We start from the raw sequence: 14,273 nt of genomic DNA on the forward strand, positions 1-14,273 counted from the left end.
ATCAGAATAAAAAACGCTCACGCTAATACACAAGCACCCGTGTCTCGCCAAAGCTGACAAATAAACAGACGGACAAGCCGCACTGCACGTGTGAACAGGGGAATGAGCGAGCGAGCGGGGATAGGGCGCCTCCTGCGCTTAAAAGCTTACAGCACCTGGTATTCCCAGGCGGTCTCCCATGCAAGTACTAACCAGGCCCATCCCTGTTTAGCTTCCGAGATCAGACGAGATCAGGCGTGCTCAAGGGGGTGTGGCCGTAAGCGAGAGCAAGGCTCGCTGGCACCCTTCTTATTGAGAGGACATCTCCGTCACCTCTTTTACGACGCTGCTTTTTTTCCCTTGCGTTTTCTCTTCTTCCCACGTTCTCTCTCTTCACTGCCTTCGTCCCCGCTCTATTTCACTTCAGCCTTTCACTCTTGCTTCCTTCCAATGAGGACGGAGCTGCGGGAGAAAGGGCGCTATAGAGGATCGCTGTGGAGAGCTGCTGCTGTGCTTTGACATCTGAGCTCTGTGGAAATCGATCTCAATACAATTCTGAAAAACGCGACTCTCCGAACGCCAGCCGAACAAGTCTCCACAGCCGAAGCGCTGTGTCTCTTTTCAGCTGGCGATAAACCTTTCCTCGATCCTTTGCGGACTTGTTAAACTGTTCATGATCAGAATAAAAAACGCTCACGCTAATACACAAGCACCCGTGTCTCGCCAAAGCTGACAAATAAACAGACGGACAAGCCGCACTGCACGTGTGAACAGGGGAATGAGCGAGCGAGCGGGGATAGGGCGCCTCCTGCGCTTAAAAGCTTACAGCACCTGGTATTCCCAGGCGGTCTCCCATCCAAGTACTAACCAGGCCCATCCCTGTTTAGCTTCCGAGATCAGACGAGATCAGGCGTGCTCAAGGGGGTGTGGCCGTAAGCGAGAGCAAGGCTCGCTGGCACCCTTCTTATTGAGAGGACAGCTCCGTCACCTCTTTTACGACGCTGCTTTTTTTCCCTTGCGTTTTTCTCTTCTTCCCACGTTCTCTCTCTTCACTGCCTTCGTCCCCGCTCTATTTCACTTCAGCCTTTCACTCTTGCTTCCTTCCAATGAGGACGGAGCTGCGGGAGAAAGGGCGCTATAGAGGATCGCTGTGGAGAGCTGCTGCTGTGCTTTGACATCTGAGCTCTGTGGAAAACGATCTCAATACAATTCTGAAAAACGCGACTCTCCGAACGCCAGCCGAACAAGTCTCCACAGCCGAAGCGCTGTGTCTCTTTTCAGCTGGCGATAAACCTTTCCTCGATCCTTTGCGGTCTTGTAAAACTGTTCCTGATCAGAATAAAAAACGCTCACGCTAATACACAAGCACCCGTGTCTTGCCAAAGCTGACAAATAAACAGACGGACAAGCCGCACTGCACGTGTGAACAGGGGAATGAGCCAGCGAGCGGGGATAGGGCGCCTCCTGCGCTTAAAAGCTTCCAGCACCTGGTATCCCCAGGCGGTCTCCCATCCAAGTACTAACCAGGCCCATCCCTGTTTAGCTTCCGAGATCAGACGAGATCAGGCGTGCTCAAAGGGGTGTGGCCATAAGCGAGAGCAAGGCTCGCTGGCACCCTTCTTATTGAGAGGACAGCTCCGTCACCTCTTTTACGACGCTGCTTTTTTTCCCTTGCGTTTTTCTCTTCTTCCCACGTTCTCTCTCTTCACTGCCTTCGTCCCCGCTCTATTTCACTTCAGCCTTTCACTCTTGCTTCCTTCCAATGAGGACGGAGCTGCGGGAGAAAGGGCGCTATAGAGGATCGCTGTGGAGAGCTGCTGCTGTGCTTTGACATCTGAGCTCTGTGGAAAACGATCTCAATACAATTCTGAAAAACGCGACTCTCCGAACGCCAGCCGAACAAGTCTCCACAGCCGAAGCGCTGTGTCTCTTTTCAGCTGGCGATAAACCTTTCCTCGATCCTTTGCGGACTTGTTAAACTGTTCCTGATCAGAATAAAAAACGCTCACGCTAATACACAAGCACCCGTGTCTCGCCAAAGCTGACAAATAAACAGACGGACAAGCCGCACTGCACGTGTGAACAGGGGAATGAGCGAGCAAGCGGGGATAGGGCGCCTCCTGCGCTTAAAAGCTTACAGCACCTGGTATTCCCAGGCGGTCTCCCATCCAAGTACTAACCAGGCCCATCCCTGTTTAGCTTCCGAGATCAGACGAGATCAGGCGTGCTCAAGGGGGTGTGGCCATAAGCGAGAGCAAGGCTCGCTGGCACCCTTCTTATTGAGAGGACAGCTCCGTCACCTCTTTTACGACGCTGCTTTTTTTCCCTTGCGTTTTTCTCTTCTTCCCACGTTCTCTCTCTTCACTGCCTTCGTCCCCGCTCTATTTCACTTCAGCCTTTCACTCTTGCTTCCTTCCAATGAGGACGGAGCTGCAGGAGAAAGGGCGCTATAGAGGATCGCTGTGGAGAGCTGCTGCTGTGCTTTGACATCTGAGCTCTGTTGAAAACGATCTCAATACAATTCTGAAAAACGCGACTCTCCGAACGCCAGCCGAACAAGTCTCCACAGCCGAAGCGCTGTGTCTCTTTTCCGCTGGCGATAAACCTTTCCTCGATCCTTTGCGGACTTGTAAAAGTGTTCCTGATCAGAATAAAAAACGCTCACGCTAATACACAAGCACCCGCGTCTCGCCAAAGCTGACAAATAAACAGACGGACAAGCCGCACTGCACGTGTGAACAGGGGAATGAGCGAGCGAGCGGGGATAGGGCGCCTCCTGCGCTTAAAGGCTTACAGCACCTGGTATTCCCAGGCGGTCTCCCATCCAAGTACTAACCAGGCCCATCCCTGTTTAGCTTCCGAGATCAGACGAGATCAGGCGTGCTCAAGGGGGTGTGGCCGTAAGCGAGAGCAAGGCTCGCTGGCACCCTTCTTATTGAGAGGACAGCTCCGTCACCTCTTTTACGACGCTGCTTTTTTTCCCTTGCGTTTTTCTCTTCTTCCCACGTTCTCTCTCTTCACTGCCTTCGTCCCCGCTCTATTTCACTTCAGCCTTTCACTCTTGCTTCCTTCCAATGAGGACGGAGCTGCGGGAGAAAGGGCGCTATAGAGGATCGCTGTGGAGAGCTGCTGCTGTGCTTTGACATCTGAGCTCTGTGGAAAACGATCTCAATACAATTCTGAAAAACGCGACTCTCCGAACGCCAGCCGAACAAGTCTCCACAGCCGAAGCGCTGTGTCTCTTTTCAGCTGGCGATAAACCTTTCCTCGATCCTTTGCGGACTTGTAAAACTGTTCCTGATCAGAATAAAAAACGCTCACGCTAATACACAAGCACCCGTGTCTCGCCAAAGCTGACAAATAAACAGACGGACAAGCCGCACTGCACGTGTGAACAGGGGAATGAGCGAGCGAGCGGGGATAGGGCGCCTCCTGCGCTTAAAAGCTTACAGTACCTGGTATTCCCAGGCGGTCTCCCATCCAAGTACTAACCAGGCCCATCCCTGTTTAGCTTCCGAGATCAGACGAGATCAGGCGTGCTCAAGGGGGTGTGGCCGTAAGCGAGAGCAAGGCTCGCTGGCACCCTTCTTATTGAGAGGACATCTCCGTCACCTCTTTTACGACGCTGCTTTTTTTCCCTTGCGTTTTCTCTTCTTCCCACGTTCTCTCTCTTCACTGCCTTCGTCCCCGCTCTATTTCACTTCAGCCTTTCACTCTTGCTTCCTTCCAATGAGGACGGAGCTGCGGGAGAAAGGGCGCTATAGAGGATCGCTGTGGAGAGCTGCTGCTGTGCTTTGACATCTGAGCTCTGTGGAAAACGATCTCAATACAATTCTGAAAAACGCGACTCTCCGAACGCCAGCCGAACAAGTCTCCACAGCCGAAGCGCTGTGTCTCTTTTCAGCTGGCGATAAACCTTTCCTCGATCCTTTGCGGACTTGTTAAACTGTTCCTGATCAGAATAAAAAACGCTCACGCTAATACACAAGCACCCGTGTCTCGCCAAAGCTGACAAATAAACAGACGGACAAGCCGCACTGCACGTGTGAACAGGGGAATGAGCGAGCGAGCGGGGATAGGGCGCCTCCTGCGCTTAAAGGCTTACAGCACCTGGTATTCCCAGGCGGTCTCCCATCCAAGTACTAACCAGGCCCATCCCTGTTTAGCTTCCAAGATCAGACGAGATCAGGCGTGCTCAAGGGGGTGTGGCCGTTAGCGAGAGCAAAGCTCGCTGGCACCCTTCTTATTGAGAGGACAGCTCCGTCACCTCTTTTACGACGCTGCTTTTTTTCTCTTGCGTTTTTCTCTTCTTCCCACGTTCTCTCTCTTCACTGCCTTCGTCCCCGCTCTATTTCACTTCAGCCTTTCACTCTTGCTTCCTTCCAATGAGGACGGAGCTTCGGGAGAAAGGGCGCTATAGAGGATCGCTGTGGAGAGCTGCTGCTGTGCTTTGACATCTGAGCTCTGTGGAAAACGATCTCAATACAATTCTGAAAAACGCGACTCTCCGAACGCCAGCCGAACAAGTCTCCACAGCCGAAGCGCTGTGTCTCTTTTCAGTTGGCGATAAACCTTCCCTCGATTCTTTGCGGACTTGTTAAACTGTTCCTGATCAGAATAAAAATCGCTCACGCTAATACACAAGCACCCGTGTCTCGCCAAAGCTGACAAATAAACAGACGGACAAGCCGCACTGCACGTGTGAACAGGGGAATGAGCGAGCGAGCGGGGATAGGGCGCCTCCTGCGCTTAAAAGCTTACAGCACCTGGTATTCCCAGGCGGTCTCCATCCAAGTACTAACCAGGCCCATCCCTGTTTAGCTTCCGAGATCAGACGAGATCAGGCGTGCTCAAGGGGGTGTGGCCGTAAGCGAGAGCAAGGCTCGCTGGCACCCTTCTTATTGAGAGGACAGCTCCGTCACCTCTTTTACGACGCTGCTTTTTTTCCCTTGCGTTTTTCTCTTCTTCCCACGTTCTCTCTCTTCACTGCCTTCGTCCCCGCTCTATTTCACTTCAGCCTTTCACTCTTGCTTCCTTCCAATGAGGACGGAGCTGCGGGAGAAAGGGCGCTATAGAGGATCGCTGTGGAGAGCTGCTGCTGTGCTTTGACATCTGAGCTCTGTGGAAAACGATCTCAATACAATTCTGAAAAACGCGACTCTCCGAACGCCAGCCGAACAAGTCTCCACAGCCGAAGCGCTGTGTCTCTTTTCAGCTGGCGATAAACCTTTCCTCGATCCTTTGCGGACTTGTAAAACTGTTCCTGATCAGAATAAAAAACGCTCACGCTAATACACAAGCACCCGTGTCTCGCCAAAGCTGACAAATAAACAGACGGACAAGCCGCACTGCACGTGTGAACAGGGGAATGAGCGAGCGAGCAGGGATAGGGCGCCTCCTGCGCTTAAAAGCTTACAGCACCTGGTATTCCCAGGCGGTCTCCCATCCAAGTACTAACCAGGCCCATCCCTGTTTAGCTTCCGAGATCAGACGAGATCAGGCGTGCTCAAGGGGGTGTGGCCGTAAGCAAGAGCAATCCTCGCTGGCACCCTTCTTATTGAGAGGACAGCTCCGTCACCTCTTTTACGACGCTGCTTTTTTTCCCTTGCGTTTTTCTCTTCTTCCCACGTTCTCTCTCTTCACTGCCTTCGTCCCCGCTCTATTTCACTTCAGCCTTTCACTCTTGCTTCCTTCCAATGAGGACGGAGCTGCAGGAGAAAGGGCGCTATAGAGGATCGCTGTGGAGAGCTGCTGCTGTGCTTTGACATCTGAGCTCTGTTGAAAACGATCTCAATACAATTCTGAAAAACGCGACTCTCCGAACGCCAGCCGAACAAGTCTCCACAGCCGAAGCGCTGTGTCTCTTTTCCGCTGGCGATAAACCTTTCCTCAATCCTTTGCGGACTTGTTAAACTGTTCCTGATCAGAATAAAAAACGCTCACGCTAATACACAAGCACCCGTGTCTCGCCAAAGCTGACAAATAAACAGACGGACAAGCCGCACTGCACGTGTGAACAGGGGAATGAGCGAGCTAGCGGGGATAGGGCGCCTCCTGCGCTTAAAAGCTTACAGCACCTGGTATTCCCAGGCGGTGTCCCATCCAAGTACTAACCAGGCCCATCCCTGTTTAGCTTCCGAGATCAGACGAGATCAGGCGTGCTCAAGGGGGTGTGGCCGTAAGCGAGAGCAAGGCTCGCTGGCACCCTTCTTATTGAGAGGACAGCTCCGTCACCTCTTTTACGACGCTGCTTTTTTTCTCTTGCGTTTTTCTCTTCTTCCCACGTTCTCTCTCTTCACTGCCTTCGTCCCCGCTCTATTTCACTTCAGCCTTTCACTCTTGCTTCCTTCCAATGAGGACGGAGCTGCGGGAGAAAGGGCGCTATAGAGGATCGCTGTGGAGAGCTGCTGCTGTGCTTTGACATCTGAGCTCTGTGGAAAACGATCTCAATACAATTCTGAAAAACGCGACTCTCCGAACGCCAGCCGAACAAGTCTCCACAGCCGAAGCGCTGTGTCTCTTTTCAGCTGGCGATAAACCTTTCCTCGATCCTTTGCGGACTTGTAAAACTGTTCCTGATCAGAATAAAAAACGCTCACGCTAATACACAAGCACCCGTGTCTCGCCAAAGCTGACAAATAAACAGACGGACAAGCCGCACTGCACGTGTGAACAGGGGAATGAGCGAGCGAGCGGGGATAGGGCGCCTCCTGCGCTTAAAAGCTTACAGCACCTGGTATTCCCAGGCGGTCTCCCATCCAAGTACTAACCAGGCCCATCCCTGTTTAGCTTCCGAGATCAGACGAGATCAGGCGTGCTCAAGGGGGTATGTTCGTAAGCGAGAGCAAGGCTCGCTGGCACCCTTCTTATTGAGAGGACAGCTCCGTCACCTCTTTTACGACGCTGCTTTTTTTCCCTTGCGTTTTTCTCTTCTTCCCACGTTCTCTCTCTTCACTGCCTTCGTCCCCGCTCTATTTCACTTCAGCCTTTCACTCTTGCTTCCTTCCAATGAGGACGGAGCTGCGGGAGAAAGGGCGCTATAGAGGATCGCTGTGGAGAGCTGCTGCTTTGCTTTGACATCTGAGCTCTGTGGAAAACGATCTCAATACAATTCTGAAAAACGCGACTCTCCGAACGCCAGCCGAACAAGTCTCCACAGCCGAAGCGCTGTGTCTCTTTTCAGCTGGCGATAAACCTTTCCTCGATCCTTTGCGGACTTGTAAAACTGTTCCTGATCAGAATAAAAAACGCTCACGCTAATACACAAGCACCCGTGTCTCGCCAAAGCTGACAAATAAACAGACGGACAAGCCGCACTGCACGTGTGAACAGGGGAATGAGCGAGCGAGCGGGGATAGGGCGCCTCCTGCGCTTAAAAGCTTACAGCACCTGGTATTCCCAGGCGGTCTCCCATCCAAGTACTAACCAGGCCCATCCCTGTTTAGCTTCCGAGATCAGACGAGATCAGGCGTGCTCAAGGGGGTGTGGCCGTAAGCGAGAGCAAGGCTCGCTGGCACCCTTCTTATTGAGAGGACAGCTCCGTCACCTCTTTTACGACGCTGCTTTTTTTCCCTTGCGTTTTTCTCTTCTTCCCACGTTCTCTCTCTTCACTGCCTTCGTCCCCGCTCTATTTCACTTCAGCCTTTCACTCTTGCTTCCTTCCAATGAGGACGGAGCTGCGGGAGAAAGGGCGCTATAGAGGATCGCTGTGGAGAGCTGCTGCTGTGCTTTGACATCTGAGCTCTGTGGAAATCGATCTCAATACAATTCTGAAAAACGCGACTCTCCGAACGCCAGCCGAACAAGTCTCCACAGCCGAAGCGCTGTGTCTCTTTTCAGCTGGCGATAAACCTTCCCTCGATTCTTTGCGGACTTGTTAAACTGTTCCTGATCAGAATAAAAATCGCTCACGCTAATACACAAGCACCCGTGTCTCGCCAAAGCTGACAAATAAACAGACGGACAAGCCGCACTGCACGTGTGAACAGGGGAATGAGCGAGCAAGCGGGGATAGGGCGCCTCCTGCGCTTAAAGGCTTACAGCACCTGGTATTCCCAGGCGGTCTCCCATCCAAGTACTAACCAGGCCCATCCCTGTTTAGCTTCCGAGATCAGACGAGATCAGGCGTGCTCAAGGGGGTATGTTCGTAAGCGAGAGCAAGGCTCGCTGGCACCCTTCTTATTGAGAGGACAGCTCCGTCACCTCTTTTACGACGCTGCTTTTTTTCCCTTGCGTTTTTCTCTTCTTCCCACGTTCTCTCTCTTCACTGCCTTCGTCCCCGCTCTATTTCACTTCAGCCTTTCACTCTTGCTTCCTTCCAATGAGGACGGAGCTGCAGGAGAAAGGGCGCTATAGAGGATCGCTGTGGAGAGCTGCTGCTGTGCTTTGACATCTGAGCTCTGTTGAAAACGATCTCAATACAATTCTGAAAAACGCGACTCTCCGAACGCCAGCCGAACAAGTCTCCACAGCCGAAGCGCTGTGTCTCTTTTCCGCTGGCGATAAACCTTTCCTCAATCCTTTGCGGACTTGTTAAACTGTTCCTGATCAGAATAAAAAACGCTCACGCTAATACACAAGCACCCGTGTCTCGCCAAAGCTGACAAATAAACAGACGGACAAGCCGCACTGCACGTGTGAACAGGGGAATGAGCGAGCTAGCGGGGATAGGGCGCCTCCTGCGCTTAAAAGCTTACAGCACCTGGTATTCCCAGGCGGTGTCCCATCCAAGTACTAACCAGGCCCATCCCTGTTTAGCTTCCGAGATCAGACGAGATCAGGCGTGCTCAAGGGGGTGTGGCCGTAAGCGAGAGCAAGGCTCGCTGGCACCCTTCTTATTGAGAGGACAGCTCCGTCACCTCTTTTACGACGCTGCTTTTTTTCTCTTGCGTTTTTCTCTTCTTCCCACGTTCTCTCTCTTCACTGCCTTCGTCCCCGCTCTATTTCACTTCAGCCTTTCACTCTTGCTTCCTTCCAATGAGGGCGGAGCTGCGGGAGAAAGGGCGCTATAGAGGATCGCTGTGGAGAGCTGCTGCTGTGCTTTGACATCTGAGCTCTGTGGAAAACGATCTCAATACAATTCTGAAAAACGCGACTCTACGAACGCCAGCCGAACAAGTCTCCACAGCCGAAGCGCTGTGTCTCTTTTCAGCTGGCGATAAACCTTTCCTCGATCCTTTGCGGACTTGTAAAACTGTTCCTGATCAGAATAAAAAACGCTCACGCTAATACACAAGCACCCGTGTCTCGCCAAAGCTGACAAATAAACAGACGGACAAGCCGCACTGCACGTGTGAACAGGGGAATGAGCGAGCGAGCGGGGATAGGGCGCCTCCTGCGCTTAAAAGCTTACAGCACCTGGTATTCCCAGGCGGTCTCCCATCCAAGTACTAACCAGGCCCATCCCTGTTTAGCTTCCGAGATCAGACGAGATCAGGCGTGCTCAAGGGGGTATGTTCGTAAGCGAGAGCAAGGCTCGCTGGCACCCTTCTTATTGAGAGGACAGCTCCGTCACCTCTTTTACGACGCTGCTTTTTTTCCCTTGCGTTTTTCTCTTCTTCCCACGTTCTCTCTCTTCACTGCCTTCGTCCCCGCTCTATTTCACTTCAGCCTTTCACTCTTGCTTCCTTCCAATGAGGACGGAGCTGCGGGAGAAAGGGCGCTATAGAGGATCGCTGTGGAGAGCTGCTGCTGTGCTTTGACATCTGAGCTCTGTGGAAAACGATCTCAATACAATAATGAAAAACGCGACTCTCCGAACGCCAGCCGAACAAGTCTCCACAGCCGAAGCGCTGTGTCTCTTTTCAGCTGGCGATAAACCTTTCCTCGATCCTTTGCGGACTTGTTAAACTGTTCATGATCAGAATAAAAAACGCTCACGCTAATACACAAGCACCCGTGTCTCGCCAAAGCTGACAAATAAACAGACGGACAAGCCGCACTGCACGTGTGAACAGGGGAATGAGCGAGCGAGCGGGGATAGGGCGCCTCCTGCGCTTAAAGGCTTACAGCACCTGGTATTCCCAGGCGGTCTCCCATCCAAGTACTAACCAGGCCCATCCCTGTTTAGCTTCCGAGATCAGACGAGATCAGGCGTGCTCAAGGGGGTGTGGCCGTAAGCGAGAGCAAGGCTCGCTGGCACCCTTCTTATTGAGAGGACAGCTCCGTCACCTCTTTTACGACGCTGCTTTTTTCCCTTGCGTTTTTCTCTTCTTTCCACGTTCTCTCTCTTCACTGCCTTCGTCCCCGCTCTATTTCACTTCAGCCTTTCACTCTTGCTTCCTTCCAATGAGGACGGAGCTGCGGGAGAAAGGGCGCTATAGAGGATCGCTGTGGAGAGCTGCTGCTGTGCTTTGACATCTGAGCTCTGTGGAAAACGATCTCAATACAATTCTGAAATACGCGACTCTCCGAACGCCAGCCGAACAAGTCTCCACAGCCGAAGCGCTGTGTCTCTTTTCAGCTGGCGATAAACCTTTCCTCGATCCTTTGCGGACTTGTTAAACTGTTCCTGATCAGAATAAAAAACGCTCACGCTAATACACAAGCACCCGTGTCTCGCCAAAGCTGACAAATAAACAGACGGACAAGCCGCACTGCACGTGTGAACAGGGGAATGAGCGAGCGAGCGGGGATAGGGCGCCTCCTGCGCTTAAAAGCTTACAGCACCTGGTATTCCCAGGCGGTCTCCCATCCAAGTACTAACCAGGCCCATCCCTGTTTAGCTTCCGAGATCAGACGAGATCAGGCGTGCTCAAGGGGGTGTGGCCGTAAGCGAGAGCAAGGCTCGCTGGCACCCTTCTTATTGAGAGGACATCTCCGTCACCTCTTTTACGACGCTGCTTTTTTTCCCTTGCGTTTTCTCTTCTTCCCACGTTCTCTCTCTTCACTGCCTTCGTCCCCGCTCTATTTCACTTCAGCCTTTCACTCTTGCTTCCTTCCAATGAGGACGGAGCTGCGGGAGAAAGGGCGCTATAGAGGATCGCTGTGGAGAGCTGCTGCTGTGCTTTGACATCTGAGCTCTGTGGAAATCGATCTCAATACAATTCTGAAAAACGCGACTCTCCGAACGCCAGCCGAACAAGTCTCCACAGCCGAAGCGCTGTGTCTCTTTTCAGCTGGCGATAAACCTTTCCTCGATCCTTTGCGGACTTGTTAAACTGTTCATGATCAGAATAAAAAACGCTCACGCTAATACACAAGCACCCGTGTCTCGCCAAAGCTGACAAATAAACAGACGGACAAGCCGCACTGCACGTGTGAACAGGGGAATGAGCGAGCGAGCGGGGATAGGGCGCCTCCTGCGCTTAAAGGCTTACAGCACCTGGTATTCCCAGGCGGTCTCCCATCCAAGTACTAACCAGGCCCATCCCTGTTTAGCTTCCGAGATCAGACGAGATCAGGCGTGCTCAAGGGGGTGTGGCCGTAAGCGAGAGCAAGGCTCGCTGGCACCCTTCTTATTGAGAGGACAGCTCCGTCACCTCTTTTACGACGCTGCTTTTTTCCCTTGCGTTTTTCTCTTCTTTCCACGTTCTCTCTCTTCACTGCCTTCGTCCCCGCTCTATTTCACTTCAGCCTTTCACTCTTGCTTCCTTCCAATGAGGACGGAGCTGCGGGAGAAAGGGCGCTATAGAGGATCGCTGTGGAGAGCTGCTGCTGTGCTTTGACATCTGAGCTCTGTGGAAAACGATCTCAATACAATTCTGAAATACGCGACTCTCCGAACGCCAGCCGAACAAGTCTCCACAGCCGAAGCGCTGTGTCTCTTTTCAGCTGGCGATAAACCTTTCCTCGATCCTTTGCGGACTTGTTAAACTGTTCCTGATCAGAATAAAAAACGCTCACGCTAATACACAAGCACCCGTGTCTCGCCAAAGCTGACAAATAAACAGACGGACAAGCCGCACTGCACGTGTGAACAGGGGAATGAGCGAGCGAGCGGGGATAGGGCGCCTCCTGCGCTTAAAAGCTTACAGCACCTGGTATTCCCAGGCGGTCTCCCATCCAAGTACTAACCAGGTCCATCCCTGTTTAGCTTCCGAGATCAGACGAGATCAGGCGTGCTCAAGGGGGTGTGGCCGTAAGCGAGAGCAAGGCTCGCTGGCACCCTTCTTATTGAGAGGACATCTCCGTCACCTCTTTTACGACGCTGCTTTTTTTCCCTTGCGTTTTCTCTTCTTCCCACGTTCTCTCTCTTCACTGCCTTCGTCCCCGCTCTATTTCACTTCAGCCTTTCACTCTTGCTTCCTTCCAATGAGGACGGAGCTGCGGGAGAAAGGGCGCTATAGAGGATCGCTGTGGAGAGCTGCTGCTGTGCTTTGACATCTGAGCTCTGTGGAAAACGATCTCAATACAATTCTGAAAAACGCGACTCTCCGAACGCCAGCGGAACAAGTCTCCACAGCCGAAGCGCTGTGTCTCTTTTCAGCTGGCGATAAACCTTCCCTCGATTCTTTGCGGACTTGTTAAACTGTTCCTGATCAGAATAAAAATCGCTCACGCTAATACACAAGCACCCGTGTCTCGCCAAAGCTGACAAATAAACAGACGGACAAGCCGCACTGCACGTGTGAACAGGGGAATGAGCGAGCGAGCGGGGATAGGGCGCCTCCTGCGCTTAAAAGCTTACAGCACCTGGTATTCCCAGGCGGTCTCCCATCCAAGTACTAACCAGGCCCATCCCTGTTTAGCTTCCGAGATCAGACGAGATCAGGCGTGCTCAAGGGGGTGTGGCCGTAAGCGAGAGCAAGGCTCGCTGGCACCCTTCTTATTGAGAGGACAGCTCCGTCACCTCTTTTACGACGCTGCTTTTTTTCCCTTGCGTTTTTCTCTTCTTCCCACGTTCTCTCTCTTCACTGCCTTCGTCCCCGCTCTATTTCACTTCAGCCTTTCACTCTTGCTTCCTTCCAATGAGGACGGAGCTGCGGGAGAAAGGGCGCTATAGAGGATCGCTGTGGAGAGCTGCTGCTGTGCTTTGACATCTGAGCTCTGTGGAAAACGATCTCAATACAATTCTGAAAAACGCGACTCTCCGAACGCCAGCCGAACAAGTCTCCACAGCCGAAGCGCTGTGTCTCTTTTCAGCTGGCGATAAACCTTTCCTCGATCCTTTGCGGTCTTGTAAAACTGTTCCTGATCAGAATAAAAAACGCTCACGCTAATACACAAGCACCCGTGTCTTGCCAAAGCTGACAAATAAACAGACGGACAAGCCGCACTGCACGTGTGAACAGGGGAATGAGCCAGCGAGCGGGGATAGGGCGCCTCCTGCGCTTAAAAGCTTACAGCACCTGGTATCCCCAGGCGGTCTCCCATCCAAGTACTAACCAGGCCCATCCCTGTTTAGCTTCCGAGATCAGACGAGATCAGGCGTGCTCAAAGGGGTGTGGCCATAAGCGAGAGCAAGGCTCGCTGGCACCCTTCTTATTGAGAGGACAGCTCCGTCACCTCTTTTACGACGCTGCTTTTTTTCCCTTGCGTTTTTCTCTTCTTCCCACGTTCTCTCTCTTCACTGCCTTCGTCCCCGCTCTATTTCACTTCAGCCTTTCACTCTTGCTTCCTTCCAATGAGGACGGAGCTGCGGGAGAAAGGGCGCTATAGAGGATCGCTGTGGAGAGCTGCTGCTGTGCTTTGACATCTGAGCTCTGTGGAAAACGATCTCAATACAATTCTGAAAAACGCGACTCTCCGAACGCCAGCCGAACAAGTCTCCACAGCCGAAGCGCTGTGTCTCTTTTCAGCTGGCGATAAACCTTTCCTCGATCCTTTGCGGACTTGTTAAACTGTTCCTGATCAGAATAAAAAACGCTCACGCTAATACACAAGCACCCGTGTCTCGCCAAAGCTGACAAATAAACAGACGGACAAGCCGCACTGCACGTGTGAACAGGGGAATGAGCGAGCGAGCGGGGATAGGGCGCCTCCTGCGCTTAAAGGCTTACAGCACCTGGTATTCCCAGGCGGTCTCCCATCCAAGTACTAACCAGGCCCATCCCTGTTTAGCTTCCGAGATCAGACGAGATCAGGCGTGCTCAAGGGGGTGTGGCCGTAAGCGAGAGCAAGGCTCGCTGGCACCCTTCTTATTGAGAGGACATCTCCGTCACCTCTTTTACGACGCTGCTTTTTTTCCCTTGCGTTTTCTCTTCTTCCCACGTTCTCTCTCTTCACTGCCTTCGTCCCCGCTCTATTTCACTTCAGCCTTTCACTCTTGCTTCCTTCCAATGAGGACGGAGCTGCGGGAGAAAGGGCGCTATAGAGGATCGCTGTGGAGAGCTGCTGCTGTGCTTTGACATCTG

The 14,273-nt window shown here is 52.5% G+C and overlaps 19 non-coding genes and 3 pseudogenes across 19 annotated transcripts; all 22 read right to left on the reverse strand.

The window, feature by feature from the left end:
- Nucleotides 1-143: 143 nt before the first annotated feature.
- LOC138216245 (5S ribosomal RNA) lies at nt 144-262 on the reverse strand. The gene has a single exon (XR_011179957.1). It is a non-coding gene; the product is annotated as a 5S ribosomal RNA (ribosomal RNA).
- A 536-nt stretch (nt 263-798) lies between these two features.
- On the reverse strand, nt 799-917 carry LOC138244121 (5S ribosomal RNA). The gene has a single exon (XR_011192735.1). It is a non-coding gene; the product is annotated as a 5S ribosomal RNA (ribosomal RNA).
- Nucleotides 918-1,454: 537 nt separating this feature from the next.
- On the reverse strand, nt 1,455-1,573 carry LOC138218672 (5S ribosomal RNA; annotated as a pseudogene).
- Nucleotides 1,574-2,110: 537 nt separating this feature from the next.
- Nucleotides 2,111-2,229, reverse strand: LOC138245198 (5S ribosomal RNA). Its single transcript, XR_011193811.1, has one exon. It is a non-coding gene; the product is annotated as a 5S ribosomal RNA (ribosomal RNA).
- Nucleotides 2,230-2,766: 537 nt separating this feature from the next.
- LOC138218168 (5S ribosomal RNA) lies at nt 2,767-2,885 on the reverse strand. The gene has a single exon (XR_011181478.1). It is a non-coding gene; the product is annotated as a 5S ribosomal RNA (ribosomal RNA).
- A 537-nt stretch (nt 2,886-3,422) lies between these two features.
- On the reverse strand, nt 3,423-3,541 carry LOC138216220 (5S ribosomal RNA). The gene has a single exon (XR_011179932.1). It is a non-coding gene; the product is annotated as a 5S ribosomal RNA (ribosomal RNA).
- A 536-nt stretch (nt 3,542-4,077) lies between these two features.
- LOC138217411 (5S ribosomal RNA) lies at nt 4,078-4,196 on the reverse strand. The gene has a single exon (XR_011181123.1). It is a non-coding gene; the product is annotated as a 5S ribosomal RNA (ribosomal RNA).
- Nucleotides 4,197-4,733: 537 nt separating this feature from the next.
- On the reverse strand, nt 4,734-4,851 carry LOC138217839 (5S ribosomal RNA; annotated as a pseudogene).
- A 537-nt stretch (nt 4,852-5,388) lies between these two features.
- LOC138244122 (5S ribosomal RNA) lies at nt 5,389-5,507 on the reverse strand. Its single transcript, XR_011192736.1, has one exon. It is a non-coding gene; the product is annotated as a 5S ribosomal RNA (ribosomal RNA).
- Nucleotides 5,508-6,044: 537 nt separating this feature from the next.
- LOC138216205 (5S ribosomal RNA) lies at nt 6,045-6,163 on the reverse strand. Its single transcript, XR_011179917.1, has one exon. It is a non-coding gene; the product is annotated as a 5S ribosomal RNA (ribosomal RNA).
- A 537-nt stretch (nt 6,164-6,700) lies between these two features.
- Nucleotides 6,701-6,819, reverse strand: LOC138217428 (5S ribosomal RNA). The gene has a single exon (XR_011181140.1). It is a non-coding gene; the product is annotated as a 5S ribosomal RNA (ribosomal RNA).
- Nucleotides 6,820-7,356: 537 nt separating this feature from the next.
- On the reverse strand, nt 7,357-7,475 carry LOC138244123 (5S ribosomal RNA). Its single transcript, XR_011192737.1, has one exon. It is a non-coding gene; the product is annotated as a 5S ribosomal RNA (ribosomal RNA).
- Nucleotides 7,476-8,012: 537 nt separating this feature from the next.
- On the reverse strand, nt 8,013-8,131 carry LOC138217194 (5S ribosomal RNA). Its single transcript, XR_011180906.1, has one exon. It is a non-coding gene; the product is annotated as a 5S ribosomal RNA (ribosomal RNA).
- A 537-nt stretch (nt 8,132-8,668) lies between these two features.
- Nucleotides 8,669-8,787, reverse strand: LOC138216207 (5S ribosomal RNA). The gene has a single exon (XR_011179919.1). It is a non-coding gene; the product is annotated as a 5S ribosomal RNA (ribosomal RNA).
- A 537-nt stretch (nt 8,788-9,324) lies between these two features.
- On the reverse strand, nt 9,325-9,443 carry LOC138217429 (5S ribosomal RNA). Its single transcript, XR_011181141.1, has one exon. It is a non-coding gene; the product is annotated as a 5S ribosomal RNA (ribosomal RNA).
- Nucleotides 9,444-9,980: 537 nt separating this feature from the next.
- On the reverse strand, nt 9,981-10,099 carry LOC138218179 (5S ribosomal RNA). The gene has a single exon (XR_011181479.1). It is a non-coding gene; the product is annotated as a 5S ribosomal RNA (ribosomal RNA).
- A 536-nt stretch (nt 10,100-10,635) lies between these two features.
- On the reverse strand, nt 10,636-10,754 carry LOC138244124 (5S ribosomal RNA). The gene has a single exon (XR_011192738.1). It is a non-coding gene; the product is annotated as a 5S ribosomal RNA (ribosomal RNA).
- A 536-nt stretch (nt 10,755-11,290) lies between these two features.
- On the reverse strand, nt 11,291-11,409 carry LOC138218190 (5S ribosomal RNA). The gene has a single exon (XR_011181480.1). It is a non-coding gene; the product is annotated as a 5S ribosomal RNA (ribosomal RNA).
- Nucleotides 11,410-11,945: 536 nt separating this feature from the next.
- On the reverse strand, nt 11,946-12,064 carry LOC138216116 (5S ribosomal RNA). The gene has a single exon (XR_011179828.1). It is a non-coding gene; the product is annotated as a 5S ribosomal RNA (ribosomal RNA).
- Nucleotides 12,065-12,600: 536 nt separating this feature from the next.
- LOC138244125 (5S ribosomal RNA) lies at nt 12,601-12,719 on the reverse strand. The gene has a single exon (XR_011192739.1). It is a non-coding gene; the product is annotated as a 5S ribosomal RNA (ribosomal RNA).
- A 537-nt stretch (nt 12,720-13,256) lies between these two features.
- On the reverse strand, nt 13,257-13,375 carry LOC138218048 (5S ribosomal RNA; annotated as a pseudogene).
- A 537-nt stretch (nt 13,376-13,912) lies between these two features.
- Nucleotides 13,913-14,031, reverse strand: LOC138218201 (5S ribosomal RNA). Its single transcript, XR_011181481.1, has one exon. It is a non-coding gene; the product is annotated as a 5S ribosomal RNA (ribosomal RNA).
- Nucleotides 14,032-14,273: the final 242 nt, after the last annotated feature.

Source organism: Lepisosteus oculatus, chromosome 14 (assembly GCF_040954835.1).
Source record: "Lepisosteus oculatus isolate fLepOcu1 chromosome 14, fLepOcu1.hap2, whole genome shotgun sequence".
Taxonomy (NCBI): Eukaryota; Metazoa; Chordata; class Actinopteri; order Semionotiformes; family Lepisosteidae; genus Lepisosteus; species Lepisosteus oculatus.